The sequence below is a fragment of the Macaca mulatta genome, chromosome 14 (assembly GCF_049350105.2).
Source record: "Macaca mulatta isolate MMU2019108-1 chromosome 14, T2T-MMU8v2.0, whole genome shotgun sequence".
Lineage (NCBI taxonomy): Eukaryota > Metazoa > Chordata > Mammalia > Primates > Cercopithecidae > Macaca > Macaca mulatta.
In genome coordinates this window covers 4,908,874-4,925,833 of record NC_133419.1, presented here as the reverse complement: position 1 = coordinate 4,925,833, position 16,960 = coordinate 4,908,874, and the positions used below count along the sequence as shown (strand labels likewise).

At 52.1% G+C, this 16,960-nt stretch overlaps 1 pseudogene; it reads right to left on the bottom strand.

Annotated features, from left to right (window-relative positions):
- Positions 1-856: 856 nt before the first annotated feature.
- On the bottom strand, positions 857-12,196 carry LOC144334569 (dnaJ homolog subfamily B member 6-like; annotated as a pseudogene).
- Between the last annotated feature and the right edge of the window lie 4,764 nt (positions 12,197-16,960).

Genomic DNA, 16,960 nt, shown 5'->3' with positions numbered 1-16,960 from the left:
CACGGAGCTGCAGGAGAGAGGGGCAAGTGTGGAGCCTCGTCCTGGAGCTGGGCACAGATGGGAGCCAGGACAGACGGGGGCCAAGCCTCTGGGCCTGGGGGCAGGAGGCAGGGGGTGAGGAGGGGCCATGCATACAGGCTGTCTTTGGAGGAGAGGAGGCATGAGGGGAAAGAATCTTCTAGAAGGTTCTACAGACCAGAGGTTAAGCCACTTGTCCAAGGTCACACCACAGGAAAGGGGCCCTGTGTGGACTGGACCTCATGCCTCAAGGTCAGGGGTTAGAAAAACCTGGGCTCACCTGAGGCTGTGGAGTGAAGCCCATGGAGGCATGGCAGCTACCTCCTCCTCTCTGTGCTCTAGCCTCCAGGCCCGCCTCACCTCCGCCTGTCCTGGCCACCACAGAGATCTTGCCCAAGCACAGACCCGTGGCAAACCTGTGGCGGGGATTGGCGATCTCCAGCTAGGAATGGTTGTGGGGGGCACTGGATCTGGCCACCTGTGACTGTGCCTGGCATTGCTGGTCTCTGCCCTGGAGGCCCCTTCCCTGGGTCACTGGCCCTAACCTGGGTCCTGTCAGGGATCCCCTGAACTGAGGGGCTGTTGCCTCAAAGGTGCCCCTCCATCCTTGGGCCATGCATCCACCGTTGGCTTCTGGTTACACTCCTGCCTCCTCACAAGGCCATGGGGGCCTCGATGACTGCCCCCCACCTGGGCTGGGTGCTGGCCTGGCCCCCAGAGGCGCTTCACTAAGTGCTTGCTGGGCAGGTGAGAGCCTTGGCACATCTCCCGTGTAGAGGAGGCAGAGCGCATCTGGGTGGGAGGTCAGCCCTGCCCGCTTCCATTTGCCAAGCTGGGGCTAGGTCTCCTTGCTCCTGGTAGGACCTCTGACCTCCTTGCCATCCATGGAGGCAGAGATGGGGCAAACAGCTCTGGCGTTGGTGTTCCCCAGCATCAGCCAGGCCTGGAGGGATGGGGTAGACCCTGGCTTAGGGGTGGAAGGTTTTCGGGCGTCCACCAGGTGAGGCTACTTATACCACTCACATCCTATAGGTATGGACTGGGTAGGTCCCTTCTGCACGTGCACAGAGGCTCTGGGGCTTTGTTTTTTGTGCGTTTGTTTGTTTGTTTGTTTTTTGAGACAGGGTCTGGCTCTGTCACCCAGGCTGTAGTGCGGTGGGGCAATCACATCCAATTGCAGCCTCAACCTCCTGGGCTCATGTGATCCTCCCGTCTCAGCCTCCTGAGTAGCTGGGACTGGTCACCTTACTTGTGACATGAGCAGTGAGCCTGGGTGGGATCCTGTCTTTAGGTATCAGTGCACCTGCCTCCCAGGGCTGTGCTTAAGACTCCCTTGGGAAACATCTATCTCTACATTGAGAGGAAGACCCTCAATGCATCCATATACAACAGACAGGACCTCTCACCTAATACTTAGATGACAGCTTGACCAGGGAACATCACCACCTCCCCCAAAAAACAAAACATACACACACTTTAGTCACAGGTAAACCCAGCTCAAGAGGGGCCCCCAGTCCTGGCCACTGGATAGGGGGAAGGAGGCCTGGCTTGACCCCATCTCTGCTCTGTGATCAGCCCACTCTCCCAGGGGGTCCCCCAGCCCCTTGTCTGTTCCTTGAACTGTGAGTGGCTTTGTGGTTTGGGGGATCTTATATGTTGCTCTGTGATTGAAAGTGATTTGTTTTGGCCGAAAGTAATTTGTTTTCCAGGCTAATTCAATTATCCCCAGGGGGGCTTCCTACCTGGGGCCCCAGGCTACCCGCTATTACCATCAATTACCATAAAGACCCTCTTCAAAGGGTAGGACCCCTGAGGTTGGCCCATTAGGGCAGGGCTGAGCCCCTGAGGGCCAGCAATAAACTTTCTGATGTTAAATGATGGCTAAAGTGTCAGACACAGGTGATGGGGAGCTGGGGCCAGGGCCGCTGTGGCTTATGAGGGGTGAGATGCCTACTTATTGAAAACTGGGTCTCTGAGGGGTTTCTGCAGCCCCCGGCAGGGACACCCTGAGCCAGCCCTGGAGTAACAGGCAAGGTCCATCTACACTTTCCTATATGAGGCTCCCAAAGTGGGAAGGCCCTTGGAAACTCTCTCCCAAATCTTGTCAACAACCCAAGAGGCAGGGGGGATTTGTGCCCATTTTACAGGTGAGGAAACTGAGGCTCAGAGAGGTGAAGGGAACTGCCCAGGCCACTCAGAGAGAAGGTGGAAGATTACAGTATTGAGAGGTAGGCCCAAGTACCCCCCACTCCATCCGGAGACCCTCTAGATGTGATGGTTGTTAGGTACGTGCCCAATCTCTTCAGCCTCAGAGTGTTTGGGTCTGAGGTTGGGCTTGTGGTTACTTCCCAAAGGGAATCAACCCTATGACTCACTGGCCAGGTCTAACAGCCCCAGTACCCTGCACAAATGAGTGGGCTCCATGGGGCATCAGAAGCCAGAATGGGAGATGAATCTGTCAAGCAGTTGGGCCTCCTTTAAGCAGATATTTCAGGAGCGGCGGGATCCTGAGGGTTGTGCTGTGATCCCGCACATGTGGGCAGGACCACGGCAGGCATCTGAGTGCGAGGACTAGCTGAGACTTCACTGGCAAACAGCTGGTGTCCAACTCTGCCAGCTGGGTCCCGTCCCCTGCGGGTGCAGGGACATCAGCCTGGTGACACCCTCTGTGTTTTCTCCCAGCTCTTCCCAAGGGAGTCAGTGGATCTCTGGAAACATTCTGTGGGGGCCTAAAGCCTTGACCCCAGGGGCCAGTGAACCATATAAACCTTAAAAATCCTAGGAAAGGAAAGGAAGAAGGAAAGAAAAGGAGAGAAAAAGGAAGAGAGAGAAAAGGAAAGAAAGGAGAGGGAAAGAGAGAAAGAAAATAAAGAAGAGAGAAACGAAAGAAAGAAAAGATAGAAAAAAGAAGGAAGAAAAAAGGAAGGAAGGAGAGAAGACAGAAAGAAAGAAAGAAGAAAGAAGAAAGAAAGAAAGAAAGAAAGAAAGAAAGAAGAAAGAAAGAAAGAAAGAAAGAAAGAAAGAAAGAAAGAAAGAAAGAAAGAAAGAAAGGCCTCTTTCTCCCCACCCCCTGCTACCAGAGTCCATCTTCCACTACAGCAGTGAATGTTTGGTTAGAGCCAAGAGAGGAAGAATAAGGACTTTCATAGACACTCTGGTGGCTGGAAATGCAGTGAAGGAATGCAGGAGACAGGATGACCTTTTACAGAAAAAATTCTCCTTTCTCAGCCCGCCCAAGGCTCTGCTGGCTTTTCCTGAGGCTTTCCCAGGGATTCCCCGTGAACCACTTCCTTGTGCCCCTGTTGGAATATCTGGGAGGAAAAAACCTGTCTGGGGACCCCTCGGCTGGGGTTTGTGCCAGGGAGGCTCTCAGGTCTTCCTTGAAGATGAAATGTGTCAGCATCCAGCATCAGTGTCCTGCTCAGACTGTGGATTTCCTCCTGGCAGGTCGAGACCTAGCTCTGCTGCCCACCCACCTCACCCCACCAAAAGGAGAGTTCACTGTGGGGGTAGTGTAGATGGAGAATGAGCAAGTTGGCCATGGGATGGGGAGGGGCTACATATAGTTAGTGATCGTATCTGGGGCAGGATGAGGATCATTGTTTGCTTTGATTTTATGACCAAACTTTTGGGGTATTTTATAAGATGGCTAATGTTTTCCATAATCTCTTATTACATGGTAGGTCACTCCAAAACTTAGGGGATGAAAACATCCACCATTTTTTTTTTTCTCATAATTCTACAGTTTGGGCAGGGCTCAGCAGGGATGGCTCATCTTAGATCCATGTAGTGGGCTGGGTCACTCCCATGGGTACATTCAGCTGGGAGCTTGGTTGCAACTGAAAGTTCCAAGATGGCTTCATCCACATGCCAGGTGCCTCGGCTGGGCTGGCTGGACAGGCTGGGGGCTGGCTGGGCATTCTTATTCTCATTATTTCTCTCTCTCTCTCTCTCTCTCTCTCTCTCTCTCTCTCTCTCTCTCTCTCTCCCCTCCTGCATGGTCTTTTGCTACATAGTCTTTTCAGCAGGGTAGCTGGACCTTTTTACCTGATGGCTCAGGTCTGCAAGAGAGAGATAGGAGAAGCTGGCACAGGTGAAGGTGTACCCTCCTCCCCAGAAACAACTCCTAGGTATATACACCGTAGAAAAATGTGTGTGCTGGAGCCAGTGTTGTTGGGAATGGCAGCAGCAACAACAATAACAAGGAAAGATCTGAATGTCCCCGACAGGAGAATGGTCACATGGTTTATACTATAGTCATGTGGTGGATTGCTAAGCAGCAGTGAAAAATGGATTTCTAGGCTGGGAGTGGTGACTCACACCTGTAATCCCAGCACTTCAGGAGGCCAAGGCAAGTGGATCACTTGAGGTCAGGAGTTTCAGACCGGACTGGGCAACATGGTGAAGCCCCCGTCTCTACTAAAAAACACAAAAATTAGCTGGATGTGGTGGTGCAACCTATAGTCCCAACTACTCGGGAAGCTGAGGCAGGAGAATCACTTGAACCCAAGAGGTGGAGGTTGCAGTGAGTAGAGATTGTGCCACTGCACTCCAGCCTGGGTGACAGAGCAAGACTCTATCTCAAAAAAAGAAAAAGAAAAAGAAAAAAGAGTTTTTAGCCATTGGCAGGGATGGATCTTCCACACAAGATGTGAAGTGAAAAAAGCAAGTCTCCAAATGCAGAGGAACAGTTACCTCTGGGGAGAGAGGGCACGTTGGACACCAAACTGTTGGTGATATTGTATTCATGAAGCTCAGTGGTGGGTTTACGTGTGTTTGCTTTGTTGGTGTTTTTTACACATTCTACATGCGTGACATGTGCAATTTTTTTTCAGATCCCACTCAGGAAAGAATACACCAAACACATTCACATTTATCACATTTATTTTCTTTCTTTCTTTTTTGTTTGTAAAAGCAAATGACAAAGACTCTGTTTACCAGCTTTCCTTTTTTTTTTTTTTTGAGATGAAGTCTTACTCTGTCGCCCAGGCTGGAGTGCAGTGGCACGATCTCGGCTCACTGCAAGCTCCGCCTACCAGGTTCACGCCTTTCTCCTGCCTCAGCCTTCCGAGTAGCTGGGACTACAGGCGCCCGCCACCATGCCCAGGTAATTTTTTGTACTTTTAGTAGAGACAGGGTTTCACTGTGTTAGCCAAGATGGTTTTGATCTCCTGACCTCATGATCTGCCTACCTCGACCTCCCAAAGTTCTGGGATTACAGGCGTGAGCCACCGTGCCCATAAAGCCACCAGCTTTACTTTTTTAAACCTAAGCTTAATATTACATATTTAAATATTTAAACAATTGTCAAAGCGTACTAAGTTGCCAGCATTCATGCACAACTAGAAAACATCCTTTAATTTAAACCAGAAATGTATTACCATTAATGCATCAATATCTTTCACTACTAAATACCAAAAAAAAAAATTGAAATGATTTCTCTAGAAGATTCGTCCTGGCAGTGTTAACTTCACAGCAGGCTGACACTATGTGACTCACATTTCAGATGCTGTGGAAAAGCAGATCCATGCTGGTGTTAGTGTTAGTGTTAGTTGTCCTACACTGAAGAGTCAAGGCTCACCTTGCAGTACGTTTGGTAAAAAAGCAAAGAGCATGCAGAGATTTATACCAATTAAAAAAAAAAGGGCTGGGCACGGCGGCTCATGTCTGTAATCCCAGCACTTTGGAAGGCCGAGGCGGGTGGATCACCTGAGGTCAGGAGTTCAAGACCACCCTGGCCAACACTGTGAAACCCTGTCTCTACTAAAAATATAACAATTAGCCAGGTGTGGTGGCACACACCTGTAACCCCAGTGACTCCAGAGGCTGAGGCAGGAGAATCACTTGAACCTGGGAGGCAGAGGTTGCAGTGAGCGGGGATCGTGCCTTTGCACTCCAGCCTGGGTGACAGAGTGAGACTCCATCTCAAAAAACAACAACAACAACAAAAAAAGACAATCAAAAAACAAAATCAAAAACAAACAAAAAAACCACAAAAAAAACAATGGTCCTATTATGTGGTCCCAACAATCAACTCAAAAGTCCATGACAAATAGAGGCTCCAGTGAGTTGTTTATAAATACTTTAGATTAGGTACTATTATACTGAAAGTCGAGTTCATTTGAAATCTTCAAAAAAAAAAAAAAAGTTCCTGTTAATCCTCAAATGGTGCTTGTTTTAGTTTAACATTTCTGTTAAGGCCGAGTGCAGTGGCTCAAGCCTGTAATCCCTGCACTTTGGGAGGCCGAGACGGGCGGATCACGAGGTCAGGAGATTGAGACCATCCTGGCTAACATGGTGAAACCCTGTCTCTACTAAAAAATACAAAAAACTAGCCGGGCGTGGTGGCGGGCGCCTGTAGTCCCGGCTACTCGGGAGGCTGAGGCAGGAGAATGGCGTAAACCCAGGAGGCAGAGCTTGCAGTGAGCTGAGATCTGGCCACTGCACTCCAGCCTGGGCGACAGAGCGAGACTCTGTCTGAAAAAAAAAGAAAAAAAGAAAAAACCATTTCTGTTAAAAGCTTGCGTTGAATTACTTGCAGCAGCTGCTCCTTACCATGGATTGCTAAGGACTTTAACTGGCTGTCTTCTTCAACTTCTACTCTTTCTTTGACCATTCTCAACAATTCTCTTTGTAGTCATTTTTCTGCCATTAACCATTTTAGCAGAAGTTGATATTGATTTGAAGTTGCCCATCCCACTACCACCAAATGATGTGGAAGAGAATGAAGTGAGGCCCCCATGACCCAGGGACCTAAATGAAGTAAATACTGCGTGAAAAGAAGAAAATCCACTTCCAAAAGACGGAAATCCACTGGACGTGTAGAAAAATTAGCCCATTCCTTGGCTTCTGCTTCCTCGGGGATGCCTTTGATTTCCCAAAAATGTCCTCAACAAGGTCTTCAAAGAAGTCAGATGAGAATGGGCCCCTTCCACCAAAAAAATTCCCTGAAGATGTCATCTCTGGGTTACAAAATGTGAAGCCAAACTCAAACGGACTGTCAAAATGACGTCCACCTCTTCCTCCACCAATTCATCCTTCTTTGCCATATTCGTCATAGATGTCCCATTTCTTAGCATCTGACAGCACCTCATACGCCTCCACTACTTGTTTGAATTTTCTCTCTGCTTATTATTTATTATCAGGATTTCTATGTGGGTGTCACTTCAGTGCCAGTTTCCAATATGCCTTTTTACTTTCCTTGGGTGGGGCGTGTCTCTACAAGCCTAAAACTTCATAGTAATCCACCATGTTTTAAGTGATTGTTGGAATACGTCTGAGATCAGAGGCAGCTGGTGACAGGATTCAGGGGGAGGCAAAGTGGTGGCCTGGATCTTCTGTCAGTTCCAGCACTACTGTGCTTGCAATGTTTTGTATGTGTGGAAATGTCAGATTCTGTCACACATGAACAGATTCCAGTTGTGCTGGCACACACATCTCCCTGCACACACTTTCACATACAGGTTTGCACATGATGCACTCACATGTGAACACTCATACAACACACTCAGGGAGCTGCTGTAGGGTCCTGGTGGGCGTCCGGGACACTGCCCCCTCCAGAACTCAGCCCTGCCCATTGGCCCCTGAGGTGTCTCTGGGGCTCTAATCTTTAGGCTGGGCTCCCATGAGAAGATGTGAGGCTCTGGGTGGGCTGCTGACATGGGCTCTGGGTTGGAAGTCTTTGTGGCTCAATGTTGGCCCTTAGTGCTCACATGAAGGAGCCCTGGTGAGACATGAAGAGGCCTTAGACAAATGAAATTACAGGGGAGCTGCTGGGCATGTGGCCAGATCAGGCTCCCAGCTCCCAGGCAGCTGGCCCCAGAGGCAAGTCTAGACAGCAAAGCCACTTGTTAGGTAGGCTTCTGCCTGGCAGCATTCCCAAGAACACCTTGCCCTCTGAGACGCAGTGGTAGCCAGCCCCCCAATGGCCTCCAATGGGCTACTCTCTAGTGTCAATGCCCGTGTGGAGTTCCCTCCCTCGTTGTTTCAGGGTTGCTCTCTAGGATCAGTAGAATGTGGTGGAAGTGGCGGAGTATGATGCCCAAGACATTACTACTTGCACCTTGCTCTTTCTTGGATCACATGCTCTGGGGCAAGCCAGCTGCCATGTTGGGAGGACACCCAAGCAGCCCTATGGAAAGTCCAAGTGGTGAGGAACTGAGGCCTCCTGCCCACAGACATGTGAGTGAGGCACCTTGAAAGTGGATGCTCCAGCCCCAGTCAAGCCATCAGATGAGACTACAGCCCTAGCTGACATCTTGATTTCAACATCATGAGAGATCTTGAGCCAAAAATATCCAGTTAAGCTGCTCCCACATACCTGATGCAGAGCTATAATGCTATGTGAGATAATAAAGGTCCATTGTTGTTTTCAGCCTCTAAATGTTGGGGAAATGTACTATGTAACAGTAGATAACTAATATAGGCCAGGTGCAGTGGCTCATGCCTGTAATCTCAGAACTTTGGGAGGCCAAGGCAGATGGATCACCTGAGGTCAGGAGTTCGAGACCAACCTGGCCAATATGGCAAAACCCCATCTTTACTAAAAATACAAAAATTAGCCAGGCGTGGTGGCACATGCTTGTAATCTCAGCGACTCAGGAGGCTGAGGCAGGAGAATCACTTGAACTTGGGAGGAAAAGTTTGCAGTGCACTGAGATTGCACCATTGCACTCCAACCTGGGTGACTGAGTGAGACTCCATCTCAAAAAAAATAAACAAACTAATATAGACACCTCCCCATTTACTGAACACTTATGTGTGAATGCTTTACATCCTGACCTAGTCTTATCATCACAGAATTCTTGCAGGTGGATAAAATGGTCCCCATTTCATAAAGAGACAGAGGTTCACAGAGGATCAGTGACTTGTCAAAGTCTACAGCTAGGAATGGGCTCAGAGCCACATTCCAAACCAAGGTCCGTCTTTCCCTTATGCATCGCTTCTTCCTTTTTCAATTGCTTTGGAGACAGAGGGAGCTGCTGCTCATCTACAGAGGTCACTGTGGGCCTAAGTGTCTGGTGAGACATTTCAGTGGCTCAGAGAATTCTTTTTTTTTTTTTTTTTGAGATGGAGTTTTGCTCTTGTCGCCCAGGCTGGAGTGCAGTGGCTCACTTGACCTCCACCTCCTGGGTTCAAGCCATCCTCCTGCCTCAGCCTCCTGAGTAGCTGGGATTACAGGTGTATGTCACCATACCCAGATAATTTTTGTCATTTTTAGTAGAGACTGGGTTTCACCATGTTGGCCAGGCTGGTCTTGAACTCCTGACCTCAGGTGATCTGCCCACCTCGGCCTCCCAAAGTGCTGAGATTACAGGCATGAGGCACCGTGTACTGGTCACAGAGAATTCTTTAGAGTAACAACTACAAGAACAATGACTTGTATTTGTTATTAATTTCCCAAGGCTGCTATAATAAACACCTGCAAACTTGATAGCTTGCAATATCAGAAATGTATTGTCTCACAGTTCTAGAGGCCAGAAATTTCAAAATCAGGGAGTCAGCATGGCCCTGCTCCCTCTGAAGACTCTAGGGAAGGACGCTTGCTGCCCTTTCCACCTTCTGGTGGCTCCAGACATTCCTTGGCTTGTGGCTGCATCACTCCAGCCTCAGCCTCCAGCTTCACAGGGCCTCCTGAATATCTGTATCTTCCCCTTGTCTGTCTTTCTGTGTCTCTCTCTCTTTTTTTTTTCTGAGATGGAGTTTCACTCTTGTTGCCCAGACTGGAGTACAATGGCTTGATCTTGGCTCACTGCAGCTTCTGCCTCCTGGGTTCAAGTGCTTCTCCTGCCTCAGTTTCCCGAGTAGCTGGGATTACAGGTGCGTGCCACCACACCCCGCTAATTTTTTGTCTTTTTAGTAGAGATGGGGTTTCACCATATTAGCCAGGCTAGTCTCAAACTCCTGACCTCAGATGATCCACGCATCTTGGCCTCCCAAAGTGCTGGGACTACAGGCGTGAGCACTGCGCCCAGCCGTCTCTCATAAGAATACCATTCACTGGATTTAGGGCCCATCCTAGTCTGCGATGATCTCATCTGGATTCTTACCTTAATTACATCTGTAGAGATCCTTCTCCCAAATAAGTTCACCTTGCAAGGTTCCAGGTAGACATACATTTTGGGGGGACACAATTCAACTCAGTACATATTTCTTCAGAGTATTGTCATTTAGAAAACGCCTACGCTTCAGAGCAAACTGGAGAGGTAGGTTCTGTTTTTATTCTCCATAGTCGATTGCAAAACGGGGACTCAGCAAGGTGAGGGTACCTGCCCAAGGTCTCAGAGCAAAGCAAACAGCCGAGGTGGGGTTCACATACGGAAAGTGGGACACCACGGCCCAGGAAGTGGGACCAGGCAACCTAGGCCCTCAAAGTCGTGGCTTCTGACTCCCGGTCCAGCGCTCAGTTGGATGGAGTCCTAGCCTTCCCTAGAGCAGGCGTGGCAAGAACCACAGGTGGCTGCCCCGCGGGCCTCTCCAGGTGGGCTCCGAGGCCATCAGAACGTGGTAATGATTGGGGAGTTCTCCTTGCTGTGTTCCCTGATGGTCCATTAAAGGCAAGTTTGGGCCCAATGATTACAGGGAAAGTTCAACTGGCTTCCCCTTTGAAATACACAAAGGCTGTGCAGGTAATGGGCTTGAGCCCCGGCGTTTGAAGTGGCAGTCCTTCCAGGGAACATCTGGAGGGCTGTGCCACTGCACTACAAACGCTCGCAGCACGGCTGGCCCTCAGAGGCTGCTTGGGCCAAACGTTGGGGCACGTTCTGCTTTTTTCTTTGGTTTTGATGCGTCCCAAATTCTAGGATGCTCCCTTGTGTCTTTCTTTGGTGATGGGTAGGTGGCGGGGCGGTCTTTCTTTTTATTTTTCTCAGAGCTGAACTTCAGAGAATATTAACACCAAAGAACCAGTGTGGCCTCATTAAATCAGGATTAGAGACGAGCCAAGTGATTACTGCAGATTCTCACAACAGTTTAAAAAAAAAATGTGCAGTTCAGAGCAGAGAGCCAGCCTGATCAGAGCCCTGTTGCATGAGTGCTGGGGACCTGCAAGCTCCCCTGTTTCTGGTCGCCCCATGCACTCAACACAATGCTTATCAAGCACCTACCATGTGCCAGGGGATGGTAGCCACACGGCAACCACAAAACACTTGGTCCCTTCTTCGGGGCCACAGCATGTGGGTGAGGAATAATGATCAGCGAGAGAACCAATGCACGAGATGGTTTTGGATGGTAATACATGCTTGGAAGAAAATCAAATAAGTGGCCGGGTACAGTGGCTCGCACCTGTAACCCCAGCACTTTGGGAGCCCGAGGCGGACGGATCATTTAAGGTCAGGAGTTTGAAACCAGCCTGGCCAATATGGTGAAACCCTGTCTCTACTAAAAATACAAAAAAAAAAAAAATTAGTTGGGCATGGTGGCAGGTGCCTATAATCCCAGCTACTCAGGAGGCTGAGGGAGAATTGCTTGAACCCGGGAGGCGGAGGTGGCAGTGAGCCGAGATCGCGCCACTGCACTCAGGCCTGGTGATAGAGCAAGACCCTGTCTGGAAAAAAAAAAAAAAAAATGGCTCTCACATGTCGCTGTGCAGTGGCAAAAAATCAGCTACAGTCCCTCAGCCACCACCTGGAGGGCCTGTGGACCCTCCTTCTTTCATTCCCCATTCCCCGCCCTAGCCCTTCCCGGCCCTCCACATCAGTGATTCACAAAGGCCACCATTCTGGCATGACCAGGGCTTGCTCGGGAAGAGGCTGCACAGCAGAGGGCCCTCCCTGGCCCAGCCTTCCCTCCCCCACAGTGCACGGGCCAGTGCCGCCTGCTGGCGCCCTGACCCCACAAGGACAAGTCTTCCCTGAGCTGCCCCGCCAACTCTGGGGGCAACCTCCAGATGTGCCAGGGCCAGCCAGGATCCCCAGAGGCTGAAACGAGGTCCCAGAGCGGGAAGGATGTGTCAGTGCCCCCCCCCGGGGTGGTCCATGATACCTCAAGGTGCCAATCACCCACACAAGGTCCAGCAGGCACTGAAGCAAGCCCCTGCCTGGGTGGGCACGGAACAGGCTTTCTGGAGAGCAATTTGGCAGTACAAGGCAGTGCAAAGCAAAACAAGCAAAGCACGGATCCCATCCCTACCCACCACTCACCCTTCAGGCCTGGAGCCTGAGAGAGTGACCGTGGACATGCAGTGCGTGCTCACACAGAGGGGGATGTGGAACGGAGGTTCCTCAAAAACTCGAACAGGGCCGGGCGTGGTGGCTCAAGCCTGTAATCCCAGCACTTTGGGAGACAAGAGTCATTTTAGCAGGCATTCCCCCAGGGCAGGGGGCAAAGAGATGAAGGAGGGCAGTTCGGACTATTTCAGACAGAGGGCATGGGGTTGTTTCTGTGCAGAAAGATGACAGAGGAAGTCAGGGGTCAAGGAACAGCCCTAGTGCCTGAGGTTGGTGGGCTCCACGGATGTGACATCTGAGGACGCCAGAGGTGAGGGGATAGGCACACCCAGAGTCCCCTGCCGGGATCCTGAGCACCCATGAACCATGGCTATGGAGGCCAGAGGCCACCAGGGGTGTGGTGGGCAGGGAGCCTCCCCAGGCTGGACCTCCAGGCACAGACGAACAGAGGAGAGGACATCTAGGCTGGAGGAGATCGGGAGGAGGCGCAGAGGTGGCCTGTGTGAGGACAGCGAGGGCCAGGCTGGCTGGGGCCACGCATTGGAGCCTGGAATGCTGGTCTAAGGCTTCCATCGGCAGCTGTTGCAGAGGGTTCTGATCCATCTCTGTGCCCCACGCAGATGGGCCTGCTGAGGGAGGCCAGAGTGCTGGGGTGCTGCCTAGTGAGGGACAGGGAGGGACAGGAGCCGGTGGTGAGGAGCCTGCTGCTGAGAGATGCCTCTCGGGGCCCGACATTGCTGGGGTCTAGTCTCGGTGGCCTCTGTGCTTGGGGCCAAATGCCCTTGGCCACCTCTTTCCTTCTCTTTTATGGGTCTCCAGTCCTGCCTGGGACGGAGAGGGTTACTGGAGATAGCGCTTTGTACTTCAATAGGCGCTTTCATCTGCAGCCCTTGGAGGGCTTTGCAAACATGGCTTAATAAAGGGCCCCAGCACCCCAGCCTCCTAAGCAGCGTTTTGAGCTGGATGCACGCAGAACAGAGGGATTCAGTGAATTGTCCAGGATTGCACAGCAGAGCTGGGTGGATTCCCCTACCGTGCCCTGAGGCCCTGAGGCTCAGGGCTGCGTTGGGCTGTGCCTGCCACCTTCCCTCTCTGCTTGCTGGGTCTTGTCTTTTGGGAGCCCCCGAGCTCTCAGCTGACGGCCTTTGGCCCCTGGAACTCCATGCGGCCCCTTGCTTGCCAGCTGCCAGCCCACGGTCAAGGCGTGTCTCTGATGTCGACGGCCGGCCGAGGAGGGGACCTTTCGGGAAGGGGTGGCCGTAGGCGAGGGTTGATCACTGGGCCTGGAATCTGCTCCCACAGGGCCTATGGGGCCTCATGGGGTTGCTGCTGGCTTCAGCCTCTGGGCGCTGGGCTGGCAGGGGTGAGGGGGCTGAGCAGAGATGCCTGCGTGTGGGGTGGGGCGAGCCTGGCCCCCGTCCTGCTGGGAAATTCCTGACGTTCTTTCTTTGGGTCTGTGAGCTCATGAGCAAGTATGGCGGGTGCATTTTATAAACCGGAAAATAAATCATTCATTGAAATGGAGACAAACAAACGCATTTCCAGTCCAAAGTGTCAGGGGTCATCCAAGTCAAGGGCAGGGAGGCAGCCTGGCTGTCCCCGTGAGCTGAGACAGCACGATGTATGCAGTCCTGGCTCACCCGCCACCTCTTCTCTCCACCCCCAGTTCCCCTGGCATTCCAGGCACCCACCTCGCTCCCCTCATGATGACAGGAGTCTTCGGGTGGTCTCTGCTCCTTGTTCCACGGTGATCTGTTCTCAGTCTCACAGTCAGAAGACCTTTTTACAGCCCAAGTCTCATCAGACTCCTGGTCGGCTTAAATTCTCCCAATGGCAGCCAGGCGTGGTGGCTCACACCTGTAATCCCAGTACTTTGGGAAGCCGAGGCGGGTGGATCACGAGGTCAGGAGTTCGAGACCAGCCTGACCAATATGGTGAAACTCCATTTCTACTCAAAATACAAAAATTAGCCAGGCATGGTGGTGTGCACCTGTAATCTCAGCTACTTGGAAGCCTGAGGCAGGAGAATTGCTTGAACCTGGGAGGCGGAAGTTATAGTGAGCCGAGATCATGCCACTTCACTCCAGCCTGGGTGACAGAGCGAGACTCTGTCTTAAAAAAAATAAAAAAATAATTAAAAAAAAATCACCCAGTGGCTCCCATTTCACTCCGAGCAAAGCTCAAGCCTTGCCATGGCCCCCTAGGCCTTTGCTTCTGCAGCTCTCTGTCTGCCCTTCGTCCACTGCTGCAGCTGCTCTGGCCTCCTCCCTCTTCCAGTCCAATCTCCTGGCCTTTGTCCCCGCTCCGTCCTCTACCTGAGGCACCCTCGCTGGATCCACTTGCAGGCTCCCCTCTCATCGACGCCCAAGGGACCCTTTTTCTTTAGCAAGGCTTTTCCCGACCCCCGGAATTAAAGTTGCAGCCCCTCCCATCCCGCTGCCTCCCTGGCCTTCCCTGCAGCCCTCCCTTTCTTTCTTCTCCATTCTGCCTCTCACCACCTCCTGAGACACTGTCATTTTCTTACTTATTTTACTTGTCTTCTGCCCCCCACCTAAGCATAAATGCCATTGGAGTAGGATGTTTGTTCATTCACTACAACAGCGCCCCGCCTATCGTAGGCAGCAAGAAGTCCTTGCTCAACCCTGCACACCCCGTGGACCCCTCCCGGCAAGAGCTGAGTGGGCACCTGGAGGCCTGAGAGGTCCTCAGTGTGTTAAATTTCCAGAGTCGGCCTTGGGACTGTGCCGAGAATCCTAAACTGGAGAGGTAGGTCCCCAGGGATGAAAGGGGAAGGTCAGGGGCAGAGCCCAAACTCTTCAGGGCAAGGGGGTGACTGACTGGCCTGCTCACCTCCCACTGGGGTTTGGAGGGTGGCAGTTCAGCCAGACAGAGTATTAGACTCCAGAAGAAGGCAAGAGGGAAGAGGGCAGACAGCTAGAGCTTTCAGGCAAAGGTCTCCTGCAGCTGAGCCTGAAGGTCCTGGAGGTGAGAGGGAGGCGCACCAGAGGGGCGCTGCTTGGGGCACCGCCGGCTGTACCCCAGCATGGGCGCCTGTGATCCTAGGGGACCCGCAGCACACCCCCCCCGCCAGAAGCACAAATTTCTCCCATGCTGCAGTTTGCTGTGAAACTACCTATGCATGACCCCAGGTCAGGACCATGCAAAAGCGTGATTCCTATTGCTCCACCTAAAGCCTGGGCCAGGCCTCGATCCTTCCTGCCCCTGGTCTTAAGAGTCACAGTCCTGGCCGGGTGCCTGTAATCCCAGCTACGGGGGAGGCTGAGGCAGGAGAATCGCTTGAACCCGGGAGGTGGAGATTGCAGTGAGCTGAGATGGTGCCACCGCACTCCAGCCTGGGCAGCAAGAGTGAAACTCCATCCCCCCGCGCCAACCGCCGACACACACACACGGAGTCATAGTCCCTCTGTCAAACCTACCCTGGAAAAAGGGGTGTGGAAGAGTCCCCAAAGCTCCAGAAAGAAGAGCTACATGTTGGGGTTGCCAGACTTAGCAAGCAAAATGGAACACCCAGTTCAATGTGAACTTCAGACGAACACTGGATAAGCTGTTAGTATAAGCATGTCCCTGGCAGTTGTTGGAGCTGTTGGGTTATACTAAGAAGTTGTCATTTCTCTCAAATTCAGACTTAGCTGGGCATCCCGGATCTTATCTGACAGCCTGGGGGAGACGACACTTGAGCCTCTAGGAATCCCCATGTGAGTCCCTAGAGAGGACTGGCCACAACCAGAGTGTCCAGCAGAGAATCCGGCCATGCTCTGTCTCCTGCATCCAGCCCCTTTGGCCCTGAGAGTGAGCGCCCCCTCACTGAGAGTATTCAAGGAAAGAGGAGAAGGATTCCTGCGCTGAGGAGGATTCCTGCTCTGGGCAGAAGGTAGAGTTTCTGGAATCCTAAGATTTTCAGAACGAGAAATGAACAGTAGGAGTGACCAAGTTTCAATTCACAGAGAAGGAAGCTGAGGCCCGGGGAGGTGGGCTGACTTTCTGAAAGTCCCCCTTGGAGTCAGCAGCTAAGCTGGGGCTGAATCCAGGCATCCCGACCCCTGCTGTCTTGCACATGACCGACTGCCGGAGCGAGTGTGGCCCCAGAACTAGTGTGACATGTACGAAAGGCCCACCATCCTCAGCCCCACGCCCAGCAGAATTAGACTGGGATGCTCTGGCCAGTCTCCCAGCCCTGCACCTCTTCTGGCCTTGGCTCCTGGCCCGGAACAGGACAGGCGCACAGCCCTGCCCACACCTTGATTTTGGACTTCAGGCCCCTCTGCCACTCCCTCTGATCCTTGTTTGTCAAAGCTCCAGCCCCTGGGGACCCCAGAGGCCCCTGTGTTTTGCACATGAATAGGTGGGGATTTCCTGAGACCATCTTGCCATGAAAATGCACATTTCTCACCAAAAGGCTCCAAATCTGGGCACCACAGACTCTAGCAAACAGCCAGGCTGACTGTGCCCCAGGTGTGAAGGTGGCTGGACCCTCCCAGGGGCTGCCTGGATCCCAGCCAGCTGGAAGAAGCCACACAGGGGCCTGCAGGGAACCAGCACCCTGAGGTTGCCAAACAAACCCGTGGCCCTCTCAGCAGACAGGAGGAGGCGTGGAGTTTGGAACCACCTCTCCAGACTCCAGCTGCCTGGCAGAGATCTTCAGGGATGGGGTGAACCTAGAAACCAACCACCTCTCTGTGTGTGCTCATTCATTCACTCGACAAACATTCATCCAGGTCCTGCTGCATGCTGGGTGCCCTTATAGACACGGGACA